Source organism: Triticum urartu, chromosome 3A, assembly GCF_056163025.1.
Source record: "Triticum urartu cultivar PI428250 chromosome 3A, HENAU_Tu73, whole genome shotgun sequence".
Taxonomy (NCBI): domain Eukaryota; kingdom Viridiplantae; phylum Streptophyta; class Magnoliopsida; order Poales; family Poaceae; genus Triticum; species Triticum urartu.
Genome location: NC_141875.1, coordinates 254,141,879 through 254,167,482, shown reverse-complemented (window position 1 = coordinate 254,167,482; position 25,604 = coordinate 254,141,879). Strand labels below are relative to the sequence as shown.

The 25,604-nt window shown below is 45.6% G+C and overlaps 1 long non-coding RNA gene across 3 annotated transcripts in view; it reads right to left on the bottom strand.

Moving 5' to 3' along the window:
- Positions 1-25,283, bottom strand: part of LOC147979375 (uncharacterized) — a 31,036-nt gene extending 5,753 nt beyond the window's left edge. Inside the window, exons 1-3 of one of the 3 annotated variants that reach the window (XR_015618700.1) lie at positions 24,448-25,283; positions 22,127-22,256; positions 21,614-21,946 (exon numbers count right to left, since the gene is read on the bottom strand). This is a non-coding gene — a long non-coding RNA (uncharacterized LOC147979375). Of the gene's footprint in view, positions 1-21,613; positions 22,257-24,447 lie in introns of those variants that run through there. The other 2 variants (XR_015618699.1, XR_015618698.1) reach the window with 2 other exon arrangements.
- Positions 25,284-25,604: the final 321 nt, after the last annotated feature.

Below are 25,604 nucleotides of genomic sequence, written 5' to 3'. Positions count from 1 at the left end.
TCATTTGTGCCTGCCCTTTTATTTTTGCTTCGCATCATGTCATCATGCCATCTTCTCATAAATCTTTTGCAACTCAACTAAATAAATTGCATGGATCTTCGGTCCATTTAAATCGAGGGAACTCACATGGTGATTTCTCTATATAACATATCCTCCCAATATTTTAGGGAGCTATTATAAATATTCCATTAATTTGGAATCATCATAACACACGTGCAAAATAATTCCCATGTCTATTCCTCTTCGAGTTTGACCTTCAAACCTTGCCAATATCTCTCATCTCTTTTATCGAGGCTCCTCTGAAAAAGCTCAGCCCATTTTAGAGTCCTTTCGAATGGGTTTCAAAAATTCAAACATGTTGAATTAAATTCAACATGTGCGAATCCTTTTTTCTCCAAAAATCCTCTTGTCATTTTATTTAAATTCCTCACATTTTTGTGAGTCCAGAAATATTATCCCCATGCGCAAAATCCTTCCCTAACCTTCTCTTTCTTTTCCTCTCTCTAATTTCTTTTTTGTTAAAGAAAATAAGTTTTAAGAGAAGAGGGAGGGAGAAGGGAGCCCAGCCGCCTCTGGCCACTTGGGCCTCCTAGCAGCGCTGGCCTCCCAGCCCAGTTGCATCCTGCCAGCTTTCCCAGCGCCCCACTCCCACCTCTTGGGCCTAACCCACAAGCGACGGCCCAACCTCCCTAAGGCTTCCCACAGCCCACCTTCAACTAACCCTAGTGCCCGACCTCCTCCTCTCGTTCTCTGCCTCCCACGGCGCCGCCAGCCTCCCTCGTCCTCCTCTTGATCGCATCGCCAGGGAGAGGAGCGCCCCTCGCTCATCCTCCTCCAAACCCCGTCGTCCTCCACTCCTTCTCCTTCCTCCCGCGTGGCTCCTCTGCACCAAGGACATGGCCTCGCCGGCCGGCCATTGAAGATGCGCTCCTGTTCCTGTCGGCCTCGACCTCCTCCCCGAGCTGGAGCCTCCACCTCTGTCCCCATGGCGCTGCGGCCCCGTCGCTTCCCCGCCTCTCTGCCGCGCCAGGGACTCGAGCCCTCCACGCGCGTCGCCGCATGGCTGCCGAGCCTGCCTCCATCGTCATGCCGTTCTCCAACACCGCAGAAGCTCCTCCGGCCTCCCCGTCCTCTGATTCGTCTCCTCGTGCCCCTGCCTTCTACGCCCACGCCGTCCTCCACCAGCAGCGTCGCCACCCTCGCCGGACCTCGTTCCTCAGCCCGCAGCCATGGCCTCAAGTTCGTCAAGCCGCTGCTCCGCCTCTGCCTCGTTCGAGCAGAGAGGAGGAAGCGCCTCTGCTCGCCCACTATGACCAGTGCCATGAACCGCAGCTCTTTGTACCAGCCTCCGAACCGCAAGACCAAGAACATCTACCGACCTGAGCGTCCCCGGACTGTCAAGCTTTTCTCCGAGAATTTTGCCAAGTACCATGATGATGCGCCAAGTTCCACGACGACCCAAGTACCACGACTTCGCTTCTTGCTTGACAAGTACCACAGGAAAACGCCAAGTACCCCTACGCGCGAAGACGCCAAGACTGTTTCGGGATTCACCAAGTACCACTACGGCGACATGAACATCTACGAACTGTGTTCAGCTACCGTTTCCTACCTAGAATGACTACCGTCGACGTGCTTTTCGCCCAAAGGAATTGGAGTCATCAAGTACCTCTCCGAACGAACGTGAACGACTACCGTCACAAGAACGGGACCGGAAAGTCCGAAGACCCCAAGTACCACGACACCGATGACATGAACATCTATGGAAACTCGGGCAACGATAAACATGTACCACTACCGTCGCCGAGATCGCGAGAACCTCTACCGTCGACCCTAGAGCATGCGAGAATGACTACTTCCACTACCGCCGTCGTGAGAACTGTCCCGTTCGCACGCTTCAAAGGTATAACCCCGAGACGGCCGTCCGTGGACCGTATGCATGTGATGTGTTGTATGAGATGCACCCTATGTTTGCACCGTGTCCGAGTTGTCACTTGCTCGGTCCTCCTCGTTGCCATGCCGTCCACCCATGGGAACCCGGTAACCGGGATCACCCCACCATCTTTTGCACGCTCCCGCCACCCTTCCTTTGCACCGGTATCTCCGTGAGCTACCGGAACCGATATGTTGCCGTGGCATCATTTTCGGATTCGTGGCCGTGGCACCCTTTCTTTCCACCACGGTGACAAATGCTTCATAATGCTCTTATCAATATTTTCATAAAACTTGCATAAAACTTGCAAATGTCATTACACATCATGATAACAACATCAAGAATGTTTAAATTGTTGTTGCTTTGAATTGCTAAATGCATATGGGGTTTTACCGGATTTGCTGTTTGTTATATCCGGCCCCATTTAAATTGTTAGATGGTATAGTTTTGTTATGTTTCACTCTCTTGCCATGTTTAACAACATTTAATATTGTTGGGTACCTAAACGAGAGTGAACTAAATAATTGATGTGGTGTTCCGTCAATATGCAAATCATTGCATATTGAGCTCCACTTAATTTGTAGTGCTGTTTGCTGCACTTTGCCATGCCATGCCTTTTTAAACCAGACATGCATCATACTTGGTTGTGCATCATGCCATGTTTATGTGATGGTTGTTTACTATGTTGTTTGCTTCTTTCCGGTGTTGCTTCTTCGGGTTAGTTCCGATAACATCGCGTTTGTGAGGATCCGTTTGACTACGTCCGTTTGTCTTCTTCATGGACCCGTTCTTCTTCCTTGCGGGATCTCGGGCAAGATGACCATACCCTCGAAATCACTTCTATCTTTGCTTGCTAGTTGCTCGCTCTTTTGCTATGCCGCGATACCTACCACTTGCTATATCAAGCCTCCCATATTGCCATGTCAAGCCTCTAACCCTCCTTTCCTAGCAAACCGTTGTTTGGCCATGTTACCGCTTTGCTCAGCCCCTCTTATAGTGTTGTTAGTTGCAAGTGAAGTTGAAGTTTGTTCCTTGTTGGAACATGGATATGTTGGGATATCACAATATCTCTTATTTTAATTAATGCATCTATATACTTGGTAAAGGGTGGAAGGCTCGGCCTTATGCCTAGTGTTTTGTTCCACTCTTGCCGCCCTAGTTTCCGTCATACTGGTGTTATGTTCCTTGATTTTGCGTTGTTTACGCGGTTGGGTGTTATGGGGACCCCTTGACAATTCGCTTTGAATAAAACTCCTCCAGCAAGGCCCAACCTTGGTTTTACTTTTGCCTCACCACCACCTACTTTTCCCTTGGGAGTTACGCTCTCGAGGGTCATCTTTATTTTAAGCCCCCCCCCCCCCCGGGGCCAGTGCTTGTCTAAGTGTTGGTCCGAACTAGAGTCCTTTGCAGCGCCACCTTGGGGAAACTCGAGGTTTGGTTTTAGTTGTATGGAGCGCTCATCTGGTGTGCCCTGAGAACGAGATATGTGCAGCTCCTATCGGGATTTGTCGGCACAGCGGGTGGTCTTGCTGGTCTTGTTTTACCATTGTCGAAATGTCTTGTAACCGGGATTCCGAGTCTGATCAGGTCTTCCTGGGAGAAGGAATATCCTTCGTTGACCGTGAGAGCTTGTGATGGGCTAAGTTGGGACACCCCTGGAGGGTTTTGAACTTTCGAAAGCCATGCCCGCGGTTATGGGCAGTCCGGTTGTAGATAACTTGACACTTAACTTAATTAAAATGCATCAACCGCGTGTGTAGCTGTGATGGTCTCTTCTCGGCGGAGTCCAGAAGTGAACACGGTTCTTGTGTTATGCTTGAACGTAAGTAGCTTCAGGATCACTTCTTGATCACTCCTTGATCACTTCTAGTTCACGACCGTGCATTGCTTCTCTTCTCGCTCTTATTTGCGTGTGTTAGCCACCATATATGCTTAGTGCTTGCTGCAGCTCCACCTCATTATTCCTTTCCTACCCATAAGCTTAAATAGTCTTGATCTTGCGGGTGTGAGATTGCTGAGTCCTCGTGGCTCACACATACTTCCAAACAGTTGCAGGTGCCAATGATACCAATGCAGATGACGCAACTGAGCTCAAGTGGGAGCTCGATGAAGATCGTGTTCGTTGTGTTGTTTCGCTTCCAGTTGATCAGTAGTGGAGCCCAGTTGGGTCGATCGGGGATCTAGCATTTGGGGTTGTCTTTCTTTATTTTGGTTCCATAGTCGGACCTTGATTGTATTATGGATGATGCATGTTTAATCTTGAACTTGTGTGAAGTGGCGATTGTAAGCCAACTCTTTATCCATTTCTTATTCAGTACATGGGATTGTGTGAAGATTACCCCTCTTGCGACAAACCTACCATGCGGCTGTGCCTCTAAGTCGTGCCCCGACACGTGGGAGATATAGCAGCATTGTGGGTGTTACAAGTTGGTAATCAGAGCCATCCCTGACTTAGGAGCCCCCTGCTTGATCGAATCGCTGGCGTTGTTGAGTCTAGAACAAAATGTTTTGAGTCTTATAGGATTATATATATCAGAGAGTGGGATTCTTTTTACTCCTCAGTCCCTTCGTCGCTCTGGTGAGGCCTCCTGACGTAGAGTTTTGACTCTTCTCTCCTCAAATTTCACGAATTTTTTTAGGATCACGCGGGTATGTTGGAATCGTTTCGATGGTTTTGTGATGAGAACATTGTTCTTGGTGCCTCCTGACATTTAGGGGTTGTGGCAGTGTCCCGGGGAGTTGAGCTCCCAGGTGTTGTCGTCACAATTTTATTGTTGCAGTTCTGGAATACCTGAGTTCGCCGACATCGAAAATCTCTTTTATGCAGTTGTTGGTGAGATAACCTCGATGCCACCCAGTACTGGGGCAGGAGTTCAGGAGTATTGCCATAACTCGTATAACGGATGCTTTTTGAAGGTTGAGGTAAATGATTTCCGAAGGTTTCTTACTTATGTGTTGAAGGATGAATACAGCTGGATGTAGGATTTGTTAGTTTGGGTGAGATATTATGCTTCCCCTGTATCCCCAACACCTGATTGCATAACCAGAAAGTTTCGGGAGTTTATAAGTGGGAATTCAAGTAGCTCCTAGAATATCTTTCCAACAGACACATGATACAATATGGATCTATCGTATGTTTGTTTCTGGCTTATTTTGCAAGCCAATCCTTTGTTTTGTTTTGGTTTGTGGTATTCGAGTTGCTTCAATGTCAAGTGTTAATTCCATACCTGTCCTAAGAAGTGTCCTCATATTTCTATGTGGATGCTAATCCTTCATGATAATCGAGATTTTCATGTCAATCCTTTTCAACTGGCGTGTTTCTCTTCAAGTGGATCCGGTCATTTTCCCATCCGCAAGATCAACTCAAAGTCTTCTCAACGTTATTTGTTTCATCCGTCCAAAGTTGCTTTTGTTTTCCTGCCCTCCCACCCTTGTTTCTTCAAGGACTCAGAATTCTTAATCAAATATCCGTTTTATTCAGGTGAAGTCTCTTCATTCTTTTCTAAGGAAATTTCAAATCATCATTCTTCATTCTTTTTTCTTCTACGGTGGATTCAATTCAAGCTTTGTTGATCATATCCCTTTCCCCGTTTCAAATGTTTTCCCATACCGGTGCACCTCATAATCATTCCCCGCTTGCTATTCAATTGTTCCGGAGTGCTGAAGATATCTCAAGAGATTCGCGTTTTCATTGCTAATTCGCTTAAGCTATCTCGAGGTTGTTATCTTATTCAAGCCATTTAATTCAATCGGTGCAATCTCCCTTTCAAGTAATCGTTCAACGGTGTTTCTTTTGAGTGGGCCCTAACCCACAGGTCTTTTCCCAGGATCTTACCTGACTCTTCTAATCTCCCCAGAGTTACTCTCAAATTCTTTTCCAAGTTTGACGTAAGAATGATTTGTCATCACTCAAATGTCTTTCTCCAAGATCTTTCAAATTATTTTCATCGTTGGTTCAACATTTCTAATTTTCATTCCGGAGTGCCTCAACAATTCTGGGTGGTGCTTCTCATCGTCATTCTCAACATATGAAGACCGAAGAAGAGTTTCTCTCAAATCTTATCCGTTCTCTCAAAGATTCATGGTTCAAGCTTTCTGCCATCCTCTCATAATTGTTTTTGATTGGGAGAACTCTTTCCACCCATCCGGAGCAATTCAGGAGTCTTTTCAGTTTGATTCTCTGAAGGCCATCATTCCGGGTTTATTCATTCTCAGCTTTCAGCTCTCATTCTCCAAATCTTACCGGTGCATCATTCAAATATCCTCTAATCAGTTCTTGATCTCTTCGTTCTCATGTATCTAAATCCCAGCAAGTATCTTCATTCGTTTTCAAATTCTTCCCGGTGTTTTGTGCCTTTGCTACTTTCATTTTCAAGTCTTACGGTGGTTCTTCCAAGATTCTTCTTCCTTCGTTTATCATATCAATTTATTCATTGTTTCTATCCTTCCGGTGGTTCGTCGAAGACCTTCTCAAGTTTGCACTATACCTCTCTTAATCCTTTCTACGAGAATAAGTGGTATGCCAAATCTGTTGCTTGTCATCAATTTAATTGGTGAAGGATGCGCATAACATAATTCTTATTCTTGTTTCATCCAAGTGATTGATTCATTCTTCCGGAGTTTGTTCACGGTGAAGTAATTCTTGGTTTCAATTGTTTCATCTTTTCTTTTCCCGGAGTTCCAATCTCTCATCATCACGAAGATCCATCTAAATCATTACAAGGCTTCACCTTGTGTTTTCAACTTCTCTTTCCTTTATCATCCTTTTATTACCAGAGTTCTTCATGGTGGTTCATCAAGGATTTCTTTCATTCTTCAATTGTTCTTCAAGATTTCTCTTGAAGTTATGATCCGCCAAGCTATACTCTCAAAAGTATGCATGGTGCTCAACACATGTTTTGTCTTGAGGAGTTTAAGCATTCTTCATCTTACATTCCGAAGTGCAATTCTTTCTACCTTATCATTTCAGGTGGTGTTATGTCATTTTTGATAATTTTCCTTCGTGTTTCATGATTCACAAGTTTCAAGAGTGACATATCTAAATCCATCATTTTCTCTTCGCTCAAGACATCTTTTCAAACCATCAATCTCTTCGTTGAAATTATCTTGGGTTATTTTTCACCTAAAGCTTTTCCCTAAGGATTGTTGCTAATTATGGTGCTTATAAATGACCCAAGTTCTTCATTTATACTCGTGGTGAAATAACCTTCTCGTCTTCTTGTTGATATCAATCCAATCTTTCGTTTCCGTAGTGGCAGAATTTTGCCTCAATTTTGAGAAGTTTTTCCATAAGCCATCTACAAGTTTTTTCGTTTCGTTGTGGGTTTTCCATCAACTCCGTACAAATTTCTTGAAAGGGTGTTTTCCAAGCTCATTTGTGGCAGAAGTTGTCATTTTATCCTCTGTTCTATTGTTTCGACGATCGACCTTCTATTCTTTCTTCCGGAGGCATGGTGATGTTGCTCTTTTCTCTCATCATCTCGAATGGTGAGGATATTGTTCTTTTCGTGCTTATCCTTTTAACCGGAGTGTCGTGTCCTCTTTTCAAGTATCCTCTCATCTTGTCAAAATCATGTTCAATTCATTCCATTTACAGTCGGAGTGCTGTCCAATTTATATCATTCTTATTCCTTCTCTATCTTGTTTAACCGGAGTGTTGTGTCTATCATTCCTCTTCTAACCGGACTCTCATCCAAGTGCTTTCATTTTGCCAAGTTCATATTCTTTACCTTCCATTTACAACCGGAGTGTTGTCGTAATTGATCCTTATCGTTCCCTGTACATCTCGTTTCTACCGGAGTGCTTGCTAGTACTTCTTGTCCTTTGTGACACTTTTCCTATGTCTTTCAACCTACAAGGTTCTAGTAATGTTGCTTGTTCCTTTTTCTAACGGAGTGTTTTCAACTTCGATCATATCCGTTGTATTCTTTTCTCAAAATGGTTTAACCTCTCAAGGCTCGTGGTTTCATTCGTTTGTCAAAGAACCAACTTTGTTTTACCTCTTCCTTTTCTGCTTCCCTCCGGTGCCATCCTAGATCTCGGGACGAGATCCTCTCATAGTGGTGGAGTGGTCGGAAAATGTTCTCAGAATGGGTTGAAAGTTGGCATGCAGTGTTGTTAGGTTGCCAGTAGGCCGCCTGCCAAGTTTCATCGCATTCGGAGTCTGTTTGATGCCCCAACGGTTAACCAATAGCGGCAGTATAGCCGGTCTTTTCGTCGGACGTTTTCGGTCTCCGGAAACCGTGCCAGGCTGCATCTCTACCCTCTTCTCTCAGACTAACCCGCTCTCCACAGTCCACCTAGGCCCAGCCTGCCCCTCTTTGTGCCATGCACAGGCCTCTCGTGCGCGTCCGAAACTTCCCCGGACCCGACCCGGGCAGTCGTCACCATTGGATCCGGATCATCCCCAAACATCTACAAAACATCTCGTTTTTTCTTTTTGGCCTCCCTAGCCTATTTATCCGGGACCGTCCGATTAAGATCAGAGGGACGATATACCCCCCTAACCCGGCCCCCTCGGTCGTAACAGTTGAGTCTGGATCAACCCTGAAATACCACAATACTTCTTTCGTTTCTTCTTTTGAGTACCCAATTGACCCGGAGCCGTCCGATGATGATCGGACGCACCTAAAAATCCCTTCCGTCTGCTATATATATAGACCAACCCTAAAATTTAGGGAGTTGTCCCATCCATTCCATCACCGCGCCGCCACTCCACCTCGTCTCTCCTTCCACCTTGGGATCTTCCCAGATCCAAATCCTCCCGCAGCCAACCGTCTGCTTGTCTTCTTCTTGGACTCGTTCTTCTTCCTTGCGGGATCTCAGGCAAGATGACCATACCCTCGAAATCACTTCTATCTTTGCTTGCTAGTTGCTCGCTCTATTGCTATGCCTATGCCGCGATACCTACCACTTGCTTTTTCATGCCTCCCATATTGCCATGTCAAGACTCTAACCCACCTTGTCCTAGCAAACCGTTGTTTGGCTATGTTACCTCTTTGCTCAGCCCCTCTTATAGCGTTGTTAGTTGCAGGTGAAGATGGAGTTTGTTCCATGTTGGAACATGGATATTTGTTGGGATATCACAATATCTCTTATTTAATTAATGCATCTATATACTTGGTAAAGGGTGGGAGGCTCGGCCTTATGCCTAGTGTTTTGTTCCACTCTTGTCGCCCTAGTTTCCGTCATACCGGTGTTATGTTCCTTGATTTTGCGTTCCTTACGCGGTTGGGTGTTATGGGAACCCCTTGACAGTTCGCTTTGAATAAAACTCCTCCAGCAAGGCCCGACCTTGGTTTTACCATTTGCCTACCTACCACCATATACCTTCCCTTGGGTTCTGCAGACTCAAGGGTCATGTTATTTTAAACCCCCCGAGCCAGTGCTCCTCTGGGTGTTGGTCTGAACCAAGCTGCCTACGGGGCCACCTCGGGGAAACTTGAGGGTTGGTTTTACTCGTAGCTAGTCTCATCCGGTGTTGCCCTGAGAACAAGATACGTGCAACTCCTATCGGGATTTGTCGGCACATCGGGTGGCTTTGCTGGTCTTGTTTTACCATTGTCGAAATGTCTTGTAATCGGGATTCCGAGGCTGATCGGGTCTTCCCGCTAGAAGGAATATCCTTCGTTGACCGTGAGAGCTTGTGATGGGCTAAGTTGGGACACCCCTGCAGGGCTTTGAAATTTCGAAAGCCGTGCCCGCGGTTATGGGCAGATGGGAATTTGTTAATGTCCGGTTGTAGAAAACTTGACACTTAACTTAATTAAAATGCATCAACCGCGTGTGGTAGCCGTGATGGTCTCTTCTCGGCGGAGTCCGGGAAGTGAACACGGTTCTTGTGTTATGCTTGAATGTAAGTAGTTTCAGGATCACTTCTTGATCACTTCTAGTTCACGACCGTGTTTTGCTTCTCTTCTCGCTCTCGTTTGCGTAAGTTAGCCACCATATATGCTAGTGCTTGCTGCAGCTCCACCTCACTACCCTTTCCTACCCATAAGCTTAAATAGTCTTGATCTCGCGGGTGTGAGATTGTTGAGTCCTCGTGACTCACAGATTACTTCAAACAGTTGCAGGTGCCGATGATACCATGCAGGTGACACAACCGAGCTCAAGTGGGAGCTCGATGAAGATCGTGTTCGTTGTGTTGTTTCGTTTCTAGTTGATCAGTAGTGGAGCCCAGTCGGGGCGATCGGGGATCTATTGCATTAGGGGTTGTCTTTCTTTATTTGGTTCCGTAGTCGGACCTTGATTGTATCTGGATGATGTAATGCTATGTTTATGTATGGTGTGAAGTGGCGATTGTAAGCCAACTCTTTATCCCTTTCTTATTCAGTACATGGGATGTGTAAAGATTACCCCTCTTGCGACATGCCTACTATGTGGCTATGCCTCTAAGTCGTGCTCCGACACATGGGAGATATAGCCGCATCGTGGGTATTACAAATTAGAAAACAACGTTGATACTTGAGGGAAATTAGATACAATAGAACTAAGAGATCATGAACTGATTAGAGGATAGTTCGACGATGCGCCGGTAGAATTGGGGAATGCGAGCTAAATGCTGAGAATGCATAAATCTTCTGAAATGATGGCCTTTGGATGATCAAGAAGCGAATAACTCCTAAAATGCCCCGGATGGGTTTGAAAAGAATCCTTGATGATTAGAGCAATTATGAGGATGGCATAAAGCTAGAACCATGAATCTTTGGAAGAATGGGCAAGGATTTAAGAGGAACTCTTCTTTGGTCTTCAAATGTTGAGAATGACGATGAGAAACACCACCATTAATTGCCGAGACACTCCGGGATAATGAAGAATATAAAGGTTGAATCAGCGATGAAAAGAATTTGAAAGCGATCCTGGAGAAGGCATCTGGCTGATGATAATTCATTCTTACGTCAAACTTTGAAAAAAATTAGGGAATAGCGCCGACAAAATTAGAAGAGTCAGGTAAGATCCTGGGAAAAGACTTGTGGGTTAGGGCCCACTCAAAGATACACCATTGAATGATATAAAGAGAGATTGCACCAGTTGAACTAAATGGTCGAATGAGATAACAACCTCGAAATAACTTGAACGGATTGAGAATGGAAACGTGAATCTTCTGAGATATCTTCAGCACTCCGGATACAAGAATCGTAATGTTAATGATCCAGAGATGCTTGGATAAGAACTTCCAACATGAGAAAGCATTTGAAACGAGGAAAGGGATATGATCAACACCAAAAGCTTGAATTGAATCCACCGGAGAAGAAAAGAGAACGAAGAATGATAAACTTATAGCTCCTAAGCATCTTCCAGGGAATCACTAGATAAGATCATTGATTGAAAAAGAATGAAGGGGCTTCACCTGAATAAAAGGATACATGATTAAGATATATATGAGTCCTTGAAGAAAAGGGTGGGAGGGCGGGAAAGAAACAAAGGCAACTTGGGACTGATGGAAGAAACACCTTTGAGAAAACTTAGAATTGATCTTGTGGGTGGGGAGAATGATGGGATCCTCTCGAAGAGAAGCGCACCGGTTGGAAATAGAATTGGGATGACAATCTCGATAAATAAGAAGGATTAGTATTCACATAGGGATATGACAACACCACTTAGGAAAGATATGGAATCAACACTTGACATTGAAGCAACTCGAATACCACAACTCAAAACAAATCAAAGATTTGGCTTGCAGAATAAGCCGAAACAAATACATATGATAGAGATTTACCCAATCCCATATCATGCATATGTCAGAAAGATATTCTAGGAGCTACTTGAATCCCACCTATTAACTCCCGAAACTTTCTGGTTATGCAATCTGGTGTTGGGGATACAGAGAGGCACAATATATATCACACAACTAACAAGCCCTATGCTCCAACTGTATCCATCCGTCAACACATAACCAAGAAAACTCCGGAAATCATGTACCTACACCTTCGAAAAGCATCCTTTATACGAGTTATGGCTATATTCCCGAATTCCTGTCCCAATACTGGGTGGCGTCGAGGTTATCTCACCAACAACTGCATAAAACAGATTTTCGATGTCGGCGAACTCAGGTATTCCAGAACTGCAATAATAAAATTGTGACGACAACACCTCAGAGCTCAACTCCCTGGGACACTGCCACAACCCCTAAATGTCAGGAGGCACCAAGAACAATGTTCTCATCACAAGAATATCAGAATGATTCCAATATACCCGCGTGATCCTAATTTTTTTCATGAAATTTGAGGAGAGGAAAGTCAAAACATTTACGTCAGGAGGCCTCACCAGAGAGAAGAAGGGACTAAGGAGTAAAAATAATCCTACTCTCCGATATATATAATCCTAAGACTCAAAACATTTTTGTTCTAGACTCAACAACATCAGCGATTCGATCAAGCAGGGGGCTCCTAAGTCGGAGATGGCTATGATACCAACTTGTAACACCCACGATGCGGCTATATCTTCCACATGTCGAGGCATGACTTAGAGGCATAACCACATTGTGGTTTTATCGCAAGAAGGGTCATTTCACACAGTCCCATGTAATGAACAAGAAAGTGATAAAGAGGGTTGGCTTACAATCGCCACTTCACACAATAGTTAAATAATTCATACATCATCCAAAATACACACATAGACCGACTACGGTCAAAACCAAATGGAAAGAAGATAACCCCAAATGCTAGATCCCCGATCGTCCCAACTGGACTCCACTACTGATCATCAGGAAACGAAACATAGTAACGACCAAGGTCCTCGTCGAACTCCCACTTGAGCTCGGTTGCAGCACCTTTACTGGTATGATCGGCACTTGCAACTGTTTTGGTTGTATCTGTTTGTCACAAGGACTCAGCAAACTCAAAACCCGCGAGATCAACACTATTTAAGCTTATGGGTAGGATAAGGTAATGAAGTGGAGTTACAGCAAGCGCTAAGCAAAAAATGGTGGCTAACATACGCATATAAGAGTGAGATGAGAAGCTACGCAATGGTTGTGAAGCTAGAAGTGATCAAGAAATGATCCTGAAACTACTTACGTTCAAACATAACTCAAACCGTGTTCACTTCCCGGACTCCGCCGAAGAGAGACCATCATGGCTACACACACGGTTGATTCATTTTAATTAAGTTTAGTGTCAAGTTCTCTACAACCAGATATAAACAAATTCTCATCTGCCACATAACCGCGGGCACGACTCTCAAAAGTTTATACCCTGCAGGGGGTCCCAACTTAGACCATCACAAGCTCTCACGATCAACAAAGGATATTATGTCCCCCGGAAAGACCCGATCAGTCTCGGAATCCCGGTTACAAGACATTTCGACAATGGTAAAACAATACCGGCAAGACTGCCTGATGTGCCGACAAATCCCGATAGGAGTCACATGTATCTCGTTCTCAGGGCACACCGGATGGGCAAGACGTCAGGTTAGCTGAGACCCTGGTTGCCCAGGGGGCGCCGGACATCGCCCAGTTCAGACCAACACTCAGAGGAGCACTGGCCTGGGGGGGTTAAATAAATATGACCCTCGGGTTTATAACTCCCAAGGGAAAAGTATAGGTTGTTAGGCAAATGTTAAAACCAAGGTTGGGCCTTGCTGGAGAAGTTTTATTCAAAGCGAATTGTCAAGGGGGGTCACATAACCCCAACTGTGTAAGGAACACAAAATCAAGGAACATAACACCAGTATGACGGAAACTAGAGCGGCAAGAGTGGAACAAAACACCGAGCAAAAGGCCAAGCCTTCCACCCTTTGCCAAGTATATAGATGCATTAATTAAATAAGAGATATGATATCCCAACATATCTATGTTCCAACATGGAACAACCTACAAGGCACCTGCAACTAGCAACGCTATAAGAGGGGCTGAGCAAAATCGGTAACATAGCCAAACAACGATTTGCTAGGAAGGTGGGTTAGAGGCTTGACATGGCAACATGGGAGGCATGATAAACAAGTGGTAGGTAGCGCGACATCGCGATGGAACGAACAACTAGCAAGCAAAGATAGAAGTGATATCGAGGGTAATGGTCATCTTGCCTGAGATCCCGCAAGGAAGAAGAACGAGTCCATGAAGAAGAAAAACGAACGTAGTCGAACGAATCCTCACAACTCCGGAATGAAACCGAAGCTAACGAGAGAAGCAAACCAGCAAGAAGCAAGCAACATGGTAAACACACAAACATAAACATGGCATGATGCACAACCAAGGATGATGCATGTCCGGTTAAAATATGCATGGCATGGCAAGTGCACAAACAACACTACAAGTTAAGTGGAGCTCAATATGTGACAAGTTGCATATTGACGAAACCCCACATTCAAGTTATTTAGTTTGCTCTTGTTTATGTACCCAACAGTATTAAATGTTGGTTAACATGGCAAGAGGTGAGGCATAAGTAAACTAACTATTTAGGCAAGTTTTAATGAGGCCGGAAATAACAAACAACAATTCCGAAAATCCCCATATGCATATTATGAATTTGGTATTGTTCTGCCCTAAACCATATTTTAGAGTTGTTAAACATGCAAGATGAGTGCACCATGTCAAACTACGCATTTTTCTACCCCATTTGCATATAAAGTTTATTTAAATCCGAGCTACGGTTAATTAGTTATGAATTAAATCATTTTAACATGGCAATATACAAATGTTATCAAACAACATTTTTAACATTTTTAACATGGATGAATGATGCGGATTATGAAACTAGACATGAATCTAAGTAGTTTACATATATAACATGTTTAAATCCGATGCACGGTTCTCTAGGTATGAGCATTTTAAAGCGATGGCAAAACTGTAATATACATGCACTGGTTATTTAGGAAATTCACCAAACAGTAAAAAAACAGGCACGGGCCAAAACTGGGCGTACAGAGCACTTGGGCGCTAGGGTGTGGGTGGCTCACCATGCGCCAAAAGCCCAGATATGTGGAGGAGGTAGGCCGACTGGTCCGGTTGGGCCAGCGGGCGAGGCCGAGGCCCATGCGCAGACCACGCGCGGTCAACGCGCTCGTCGCCCTCCTAGTGCCTGGCTCATGAACAGTAGGCAAGGGGCGACGGTGCTAGGTGGCTCCCGCGAGGGCGGGGCTTGGAACAGCGGTGACAACGCTGATCCGGCGGGGATGGACCGGAGATGGCCGGATCCGGCGGCGGCTCGTCGTGGGGCGACGGCGAGGGAGCCCTGGCGCGGTGCTGACCAAGGAGGAGAGCAGAGAGGTTAGGGAGAGAAAGAGAGAAAAGAGAGAGAACGGGAGAGGAGAGGGATGGGGGCCCGACCTGGCGGCGAGACAAGATGGGTTCGTCGGCGTCGGCTCCGACGAGGTCGCGGCGGGCGAGCTCCGGCGGCCTTGGTCGCCTGCGGCGGACGTTGGGGGTGAGCGGGAGGAGAGATCGAGGCTCTCCTAATCTGGATTGAAGGCGGCGACGCGCGGGCTTGGGGGCGGGCCCCGATGGGCTCCACGGGCTTGCCCGGGGCCTGGGCGGGCCACGGTGGCGCTAGGAGGTAGGGGGCGCGTGGCTTTCTCTGATTGGCTGGAGGGGGTCGGCTGGAGGCGGCGCGCCCACTGGCGACTCGCTAACTGGCGCTGAGGAGGTGGCCGGCGCGGAACACGAAGAGGGCGCCGGTGGCAGATGATTGGGGCGCGAAAAATGAGGTGGGGGTTGGAGGAGGCCAAAATTGGCATGTGGGGTGTTTATATAAGGAAGGGGTTAGGTTTTGGTGGGTTTGAGGTCGTTTCTGGACCGTCCCATCGCAATCGAACGGTTCCGGTCAGAGGAGGGTTTTAGCGGGCTGCAGGTTGGCTGATTGTGGCTGTGTGGAGATGCCTTGGGTCGTGGAAGAGAAAAGAGAGAGAGGCCCGGCAGAAGTTTTCGGAGACCGAAAACGTCAGACGATGGACCGGCTAGTGTCGGTATATGTTTAATGGTTGGGCTATCAAACGGACTACGAATGCGATGAAACTTGGCAGGCGGCCAACTGACAACATAACAACACCGCACGCCAACTTTTATCCCATTCCGAGAACATTTTCCTGCCACTTATAAAATAATATTTCGGACGTGCCGCGGGCGCATGCGAGTGTGTCTGGGTTCGAAACGAACAACGGAAGGAAAAGGGAGACCAGGACGGATGCAAGTTTTGGAAAACATGAGGATGCAATGCACATGATGACATGGCAAAATGCAACACGCAAGCAGAATGACATGGCAACGACGGAGAATATCTGGGAGACACCAGGCGCACCGGTCTCGGGGCATCACAAAGGCCAAACACCAACGACCCCATGAGGTGATGTGAACGGGACCGACCCGCCAGACAGAGCTTAATCATTGGGTTTACCGACGCTGCAGGGATGGACCCGAGCACAGACGCCGTGCCCAGTCTTCTCATGCGAAAATCCTGAAGAAAGACAACCGGCGCGCGTGAAAGTGCAACTATCCCTGGGTGGTTTTGGTAATTCCTAACAATATATAACTCATTGAACTAATGCTCTTTCAAGATGATTATTTCAGAAAATTCAATGATTGATATGGCATGGACTAGAAATGTGGACCCCTAAAAATGCTAAGGACACGTATTGGCTCAAGCTAAAGACTCTATATTTTCATTTGAGTGATCCAAGATCACATTGGGTCCATAGGAAAATCCAATACTATTAAAAGGAGATGAGGTGTTGCTTAATGGCTTGCTTGCTCAAAATTCTTAGTGATATGCTCCAAAGCCCTCGACCACTTTCTTATATCCACATATGTCTCAAACCAAAAGTCAAACTCGTCCCCACCGATTTGATCTATCCGGCGTCACTGAGGTCATTTGACATAGCCGTAGCCAAAAACCCTAATCTGTTCGGTCTCACTGATAGGGATCCCGGTCTCACCGAGATGGGATTGCAAACTCTCTGTTTTCTTTCGTAATGTTTCGGTCTAACCGAAATGAGCAATCGGTCTAACCGAAATGAGCGATGCAAACTCTCTGTTTCCTTTTTGTTACATTTCGGTCTCATCGAAATGAGTGATCGGTCCCACCGAGTTTGCCTGACCAACTCTCTGTTTGCCTATTACAGAAATTGGTCTCACCGAGTTTATGTGATTGGTCTCACCGAGATTATGTTATGCCCTAACCCTAATGAAATCGGTCCCACCGAGTTGACATGTCGGTCCCACCAAAAAGCCTAACGTTCACATTTTGAACTAAATCGATCTGACTGAGTTTAACTATTCAGTCCCACCGAGTTTGGTAAATTGTGTGTAACGATTAGATTTTGTGTGGAGGCTATATATACCCCACCGTGGACTTTCATGGGTGGATCCCTCCGTGGACTCGCACAACCATTACCCTTCGTGGGTTGAAGTCTCCATCAACGGGGATGTACGATAGCACCACCTATTGGAACCACGCCAAAAATCTTTATGTCTACATTGTGTTTGATCCCTCTAAACTCCTCCCTTTACCTTCATATGCAATGATTTATATTCCGCTGCTATACTCTTAGACTTGCATGTGTAGTTTGATTTCTTGACTTGTGCTAAGTTGCTAAAATCTGCCAAGACGTAAAATTGAGAAAAGGCTAGATTTTTATTTGGTCAAGTAGTCTAATCACCCCCTCTAGACATATTTTCGATCCTACAAGTGGTATTAGAGATTTTGTCTCCATTTTGCCTTGATTTCCATAACTTTGGTGATCATAGCGTTGGTTTCACAACCTAGGAGAGTATGGCGTCTAGTGAGAGAAATTACCATCGTAGAGGTCCTTACTTTGATGGTACTAATTTTGCTAATCGGAAGGATAAGATAGAAATGCATATTCTTAGACATAACCCCGCCATTTGGGCTATTGTGTGTATTGGCTTATAAGGTGAATTCTTTGATGGGAGAGAACTGAATAGTGAAGCTACCGCGGAAGAGTTGAAGATGCTACAATACAATGCTCATGCTTGTGATATCCTCTTCAACGGATTGTGCCTCGAAGAATTCAACAAACTCAGCCGTCTTGAGAATGCTAAGGAAATTTGGGATACTTTGATTGATATGCACGATGGTACCGACTCCGTCAAGGAATTCAAATTGGACGTGCTTCAATGTCAGCTTGACAAGTTCAAAATGAAGGATGTTGAAGGTGTCGCTGAAATGTACTCTAGGCTTGCTCTCATCAAAAATGAGATTGCCGACTTAGGAAGTGAAGAGATGACCGACAGATTCATCATCAAAAAGATCCTAAGAGCCTTGGATGGAAAATATGATACCATGTGCACATTGATCCAAATGATGCCCTACTACAAAGATCTCAAGCCAACGGAAGTCATTGGAAGAATTGTGATAAAGAAGAGCTGCACAACAAGTCTAGTGGTGCTTACAAAGCCTCATGTGATGTTCCTACATTGTCAAGTGAGAAATAAGCCTTCAATGAAGAATTGAGCCTAATGGTGAAGAATTTCAACAAGTTCTACAAAAGTAAAAGCAAGGAAAGGAATTCCAAGTCAAGGTTCTATAATGACAAAAGATATTCTAGTTGTGGGCGTAATTGCCATAATTGTGGAAGACCCGGACACTACTCCAATGAATGTATGGCTCCCTACAAAAGAAAAGAAGACTCGCCTAAAAGAAGAAGTAGAAGAGAAGAATCATCTCCAAGAGAGAGATGATCGTTATGAACGAAGAACCTCTTGCAGAAGTAAGGACTTGAAAAGGAAGGACAAGTTATCAAGGAGCTACAAAAAACGAAGACACCAAGCTCACGTTGGTGAATGGGTATCCGACTCTGACACCGACCATCACCCCGAGAGAAGTTATCACTCCGAGTCTGAATATACTCAAGATGAAGGTGTTGCCGGTCTAGCACTTGTGTCGACCAACTCCTATGACATATTTGACTCACCAAATGAAGGAATTGGAAGATGCTTCATGGCTAAAGGCCCAAAGGTATCACATCCCGAGTATGTTGATGTCAATAGTGATGAAGATGATTTGCTAGGTGATGATGATTTACTTGTTGACAACTCAAGTGATGAAAACTATGATGAACTTGCTATTAATCATGCTAATCAAGATAAAACGAATGACGATGATAAGAAGGAGATTAAGCGTCTAACTAAAGAACTAAACACTCTTGAGTTAGCTCATGAAACTATCTTGGAAGATCATCAAGAGCTTTTAAAGATTCATGAGAAGCTATGCTTTGAAAAGCTCAACCTTGAGCACGAGCATGGGTTTTTAAAGGCAATCAACGATGATCTTCATACGAAAAGTTCTTGTTACATTGCCAAGCGTTGTTTACTCTTGTCTACTTCCATGCCACAAGTAAAATCTAGCAACCAGAGCAAGAAAGATTCTCCTTCTAGTAGTAACAATAATTATGTTAAATCCACTATTGTTGCTTCTAGTAGTTCTCTTGATTTCACTAATGGTTCTCTTAGCCAAGTTACATTTGAGCAAGAAAATAGCTTATTGAAGGGAATTATAGAGAAAGGTGTTTACAAGAGGCTTGTTGGAAGTAAGCAATTTGAGGAAATTGTAAACAAGCAAGGAAGGCACCAGAAAAAACAAGGTGTTGATTTTGAACGAAATTTCAATGCTAATGGAGTTGAATGGGAAGAAGATCAATACCCTAAGACGAAGTTTGTTCCTCAACAAGAGAAGTATGATCCTACTTCTTTCAAGGGGACACAAGCTCAAGATGATCTTCCAACACAAAACCACAAGCAAAAAGGCAAGAACAAGATTCAAGAGAAGATTGATGCATTTGAAGAAGCTCACAAGGCCTTGGTCAAGTGGGTTCCCAAAACTACATCAAGTTCCACCTCATCAAGTATGACTACAACTCCAAGTATTCCCATCAAGTTGATGTGGATCCTGGAGAAGAAGAACTAGAAAGTTCTTGAGGGTGACTCTGCCAACATACGTCACTCATATCACTTTGGCGTGGACAAGTGCAAACGACTTTCACATCTTGCACTAGTTTAAGGACTCACAAACCCTCTTGTTGGTAAGTCAAGGGACAAGGTAACCTAATGCTTTCATGGACATCATCTTGTGTGCACTTCACTCTATGTCTATGGATATCCTTGCTTGTTCCTTGTGGAACTAACCCGTGTAGGTATTGAAAGTGCAACTTACTCCAATGGATTGTTCCAAATGATCTAAATCAACATTGAGCATCCACATCTTCAACATCTACATAAAGTCATCATCGACAAAACCCAAGGTTAGTTTATCCCTCTTAAGGGGGGACATCACATCTAGGAGGAGATTTACTCTAAATATTGAGTTAAAGCAACTTTAATGATGTGAACACAACAATACTTTATGTAAAAGTGGTAACCCCACTTATGCTCAAACGATGAATATGACCTATGATAAAATGTTTTCATTTGACTCCTAAGTCAATATACTCATATATAGATGACCTAGTCAACGCCAATTGTTTGATAGATTCTAAAGTGTTTGTGGATGCTTCCTCACATATTTTATTTGACATTTTATTGTGTGAGCATGTTGGTTGCATATTTTACTCATTCAAGGACATCCATTTGTTGCTTTGATTTTTGGATCTTTTTCTTTTGCCAAATGGATGGACAAGAATGCCTAAGAACTTCATATAGTTATCTATGATTTTCTCGTCTCAAACTATATTCATGCTATATCACAAAGTTTGATCAAGTCAGATTCGAACCCTCTGTGTGAGAAGCACTCAGAGTCATCGATTCATCATAGACTTAAACTTCCAAAATCTATGTGTGCATTTCGGTCTGAACGATTCATTCTTTTTGGTCAAACTGAGTTCATTGCCTTGATCTAGTTTTAATCTCGATGCAACCGATTAAAACCATTTAGTCACACCGAGTTGCAGTAACAACTTGCAATTCTGCATCTCGGTGCCACCGAGTTGTTCCACTCGGTCACACCGACAAGGTCAGGATATATATACCGACGGGTCAAATTTTGGAAATTTCTCCAAAACCCTTTCGCCCGCGCGTGTCCTTCTCTGTCGTCTCGGGTCTCCGGATCGTCCTCTCGTCGCCAACGACCTCCCGCCGCTAGTTTCTGTTGCCGTCAACAGAATTCTACGCCGCCGTTGTCGTTGTAGCGAGCTCATCACCGAACTAGGGTATGAGTTCGAATCTGTGTGCAATTCTTTCCTCTGATTCTTAGCACAAAGCAAATGCCATGTTTCTTACCACGTATGAGATCATCCTGTCCAGCAAAAACCTTCTTTAGACTAGATTTGATTCGAAAATTCAGAGTTAGGTTTCTGTCGAACTCATCTCGGACCGACCGAGTTATGGAAATCGGTCTCACCAATTTGGCTTTGGCCATTACACTTGCACTTTTCAGTCTGACCAAAACTTGCAAATCGGTGTGACCGAATTCAACTCTCAGTGAAACCCTAGCAATCTCGAACTCACCGAACTGTGCCTCGGTCTGATCGATTCCACTAGTTTAGACTACAAAAGTAGCTTAGGTGTCACCAAGTTTAAATCGGTAGCTCCGAAATGCTTTCTGTGGAAAACTAAAACTAAGTTTTTGACTCATCTATTTTGCAAAACCTCTGCACTTTGTAATGCTCATCCACTCTATCTCCACTACTATTAAACAATCAAACAAAAACTTTCTTACGTGCACCCCACAAAACGTCCACAGCCTCGTCGCCCATATCACCACCACAGGATCAAGCCCGCACAACCCCATCTAACAGCCATCATTGATTTATTCGAGATCTGGTGTGCGCTTAGCAGTTTACATAAACTGACCGTACTCCACCAGATGAAAATATGAAACTCCCCGTCCCACCTCTCCAGCCCCTCAAATCATGGTAATCTAACCATCTAACCAACTCGCAAAAAAGGAAACTCAACCTAATCGTGTCCCTCGCCCCTCTCCCTGCCTTTCATCGCCAGCCCTGCACGGCGACCTTGATCCCTACATCGGATCGTCGCCGCCCAGCACTACATCGACGCCCCCCTGCCGGGCTCCCTCGCCGCCCTGATCAGCACCGTCAAGTGGGCGGCCGCCCCTCCTTCACCTACAATCAAATATTCACAGATCGGCCAGGCTACAACAAGACTATTATGCAGCAATCCGCTCGAGTTCTGAAGTTGCAGGCAGCCCCGTCAGATCGGCCAGGTATGATTTTCATCAACAGTGGAAACCCAACTAACGAGATACAACCTCACCTTCTCTTTTTTCCAGCAAAAAAACTCACCTTTTTTTTCTACTATCCGTCCGCGAGATCGCCACTGCCCCGGCACAGGAGCCTACCCCGGCACACGAGCCGCCGCGCCCACCATGAACGTCCCTTGAACCAGCCGGCCACACGCAGTTGTAATTCTTCCCTGCACTTCTTCAGGTTAGACTTCTTCCTTTGACATGTTGCAACATTACTCAGGATTAGAATTTTGAGAACGGAGTTTCTAAAAAATAAACAGTTGCACAACAGAATGCTATAACCGTTTGTTTTACATCTCTAATTAATGGTTTTCTATGTTGAAAAATGGTGAATGTAGGGCCTAACATCCAAATTTCTGGGGTTAAGATACCCAAACTCAGCAGAATACGTGATCCAGATTGCACAAACGAAGATGCTGGTTAGTTCTCTTCGAAGTTTCTTTTGGATATGTGATCCAGATTGCCAACAGTTTTTACTGTTGTTTCTGTTCTCTTCAAAGTTTCTTTTGGAAAATACCTCTAGATCTGATTCAAAGAGAGAAAAATTATGAATATCCTGGTTTTTCCCCTTAAGTTTCCTATAGCTGAAGTGCAACCATGCACTAACCAATTTCCCCTGTGTCATTTGCCGCGAGGCCAGCGAGTCACATTCGGAGGAGTAGAGCAGACACCAGTGACCAGTGCCAGTGTTGGTTGGTGCTTTCCCTCATGCGTCTAGGTCCCACACAACTTGGTTTGTACTCCCTCTGTCTCAAAATATAAGGCATTGCTCTTTTCCCCTTCGAGGTAAAAAAAGAGTTACTTCTCTTCTTCTGTGCTTGATGGTTAGTTAGTGTATGTTTGTTTCTCCGCTTGGGGTTTGGTCCAATTTCCGTTTACTCCAATTGATGACGCCCCCCCAATGAGAGATGAGACCTTGATTGAGCTAGCTAGATCTGAGCACTTCGAAAATAGAAAGGGAGATCTCTTCTCTTGTAATTTCTATTCCTGTTTCTTAAGTTATTACAAGTACACTTGTAACTTCTATTTTTATTTACCTTTCTATTTGTGGAGACACGTCTGCTGCAAGTTTTGATTCGCTGAAAAAGACAGTTAGTGACCAACTTCTCCTTTGAGCAGGGAGAAGTTGTCCTAGAGGTAGGTAAAGAATGGAAATGTCTGACACTGAAGCTGGCAAGCGAGCCACTGATTCTGACACTGTAACGCTGATCCCAAACACAAACAGTGGAAGCTTAGAAGGTTCAAGCAACAACAGGCCACAAAGACCACCTGGCTCAGAGACAACGATGAGGTTGTCGAGATCACGCTCGATGTACAACGCGATTCAGTGTCGGTCCAAGGTGTCAGGGCAGTGCCTGCGGAGGCTGTGTGGCTGACACGAGGAAGAGATACGACAGAAGTAAGAGTATCGCTGCAGTGGCACTTAAGGGATTGCAGTTTGTGACTGCCAAAGTTGCCGCTGACGATGCGCTGCTGTGGAGAAATCGTTCAGTCACCTACACATTGATGGTGTCCTGCTCCATTCCAGATTTGGGAAATGCATTGGTACGTAACTTGAACAGTTTCAGTGAGTATTCCTTGGATATAATTTGTAGTATAGTTCAAGTAGTGATTACTTTTGATTGTGTGTGCAGGGATGAGGGATGGAAGGGCCCGACGAGTTTGCAGTGCAGATGTTCGATTCACTATCAAGGAAGAGAGGGACAGTGAAGTGCTGACCAAGGCGGAGCTGAAAGAGCTCTGGGAGCAACTCAGTCACCAGGGTTTCGACAACCGTCACCAAACATGCATTGACATGTTAGTAGTTCACTCCTGCTAAATGTTTTTTCATGGTTTCCTTCACTCTTGATATATAGGTGCACTTTGTTCAGGGTTGACAAAATGCTGATGGAAGAATCACATCCGAGGATGTTAAGGAGGTCAGTCACAAGAACCTAAACTGAAAATATAGTCTTAGTGTGTAAATGTGAAGCATATATTCCTTTTTTTTACGGAAAGTGAAGCATATATTCCACTATTAATTAAGCAAATGATGACACGCTTTCGCAGATTATCGCCCTTAGTGCATCAGCAAACAAACTTTCCAAGATGAAGGAGCAAGCGGATGAGTACACAATGCTCATCATGGAAGAATTTGACCCTAACGATTTGGGCACATAGAGGTATGTGTATGTCCAAGAGAAGCCTCGCCATCTCGACGGGCGATGTCTCACCAGTAAGTAATAACTTGTGCCATCGACCATGTATCCACAAAAAGTATCGACTTAGATATACTGTATCTGTGTTTCATTTATATTAAAGAATGCACTGGATAGAAAAATATGAACGGAAGTCAATGGAAAAGCATCGAATACCAACCCGTGTGGTGGCTGCGTAGTCACTCTTGCCTTCCACAAGCCGGCGCGCACGTAACGGTCAGCCTGCGTGGTCTTCCTTGGCACGGAGATGGCGAGGCCGGCGACGTCGTCGGTGAGGAAGTTGGGGGTGTTGGTGACGCGGATTCGGTGCTCCTGGCACTCGGGAGGTCTACGCGGTCGGTCCCCACGGAGAAGGACGGCGGCGCCGATGCGGCATCGGCGTTGCCAACGACGGCACCGATGGCGGAGGCGTTGGCGCGAAGGGGAGTCCCAGGAGCGGAAGAGGCGGAAGCGAAGGTCGAGCTCCTGCTCCAGGTAAGCGTTCCTCCGGAGCAGCAGCTGCAGCATGCCCAGGGTCGCCTTCGCCGACCGCCGGGAGCACCGAGGACGGCAGCAGCTGGCTGTTGTGTGGCAGGTGGCGGAGGTCCGCGCCGGCCTTTTGCTGGCGTTTTATTTTTCTTCTCCTTTTCCAGTAGCGGAGGGGAGCCAGTGGAAGGATAAGATTTGGTGATGTGTGAGGTGTAAGAGGGAGGCACGAGGCAAAGAACGTCGGGCATGTCTTTATCGATGGCTCTTTTTTCTTTCTTTCTTTAGCGGTGGGGAGACAGTGGGGGTAATAATTAAGTCTTTACCTACTAATAAAGCAGCGACTGCTTCTGGTGGTATGTCGTCGCCAATTTTACAAAAAAGTCCCTCTGTTTCTGCGAAATCAACCCGCAGTCCCTATTAAGTGGATCTGGGAAACTATTCATTATAAAAAAAAATTGGCGTCACGGCGGTGGCCTTGGCCGGCATGGAGGTGAGCTCGCGGGCGCGCTTGCGGTAGGCGAGCCTAGCCCGCAAGTCCTCCCGCTGCTTGGTGAGGGCCTTGGCCTTCCTGCGCGCCTTGTCGGCCTCGGCGCTGGCCTTGGCGGGCCGAGGCGCCGCGGAACGGGCGGCGGATCTCGGCTACTCCGCCGTGGATCCGGCGGCAACCTCCATGGCGGGTCCCTGGAGGAGACCATCGTGGATCCCGCGGCGGGCGAATCGAGAAGGAGAGGCGACAACCTCCATGGCTGGCTACGGGGCAGAGGAGGCAGGGTCTCGTGGCGGCGCTCGCCTGAGCTCCTGGCGCCGGGAAGATACCGGGAACGGACGAAGGACGGCGAGGCAGGTCGG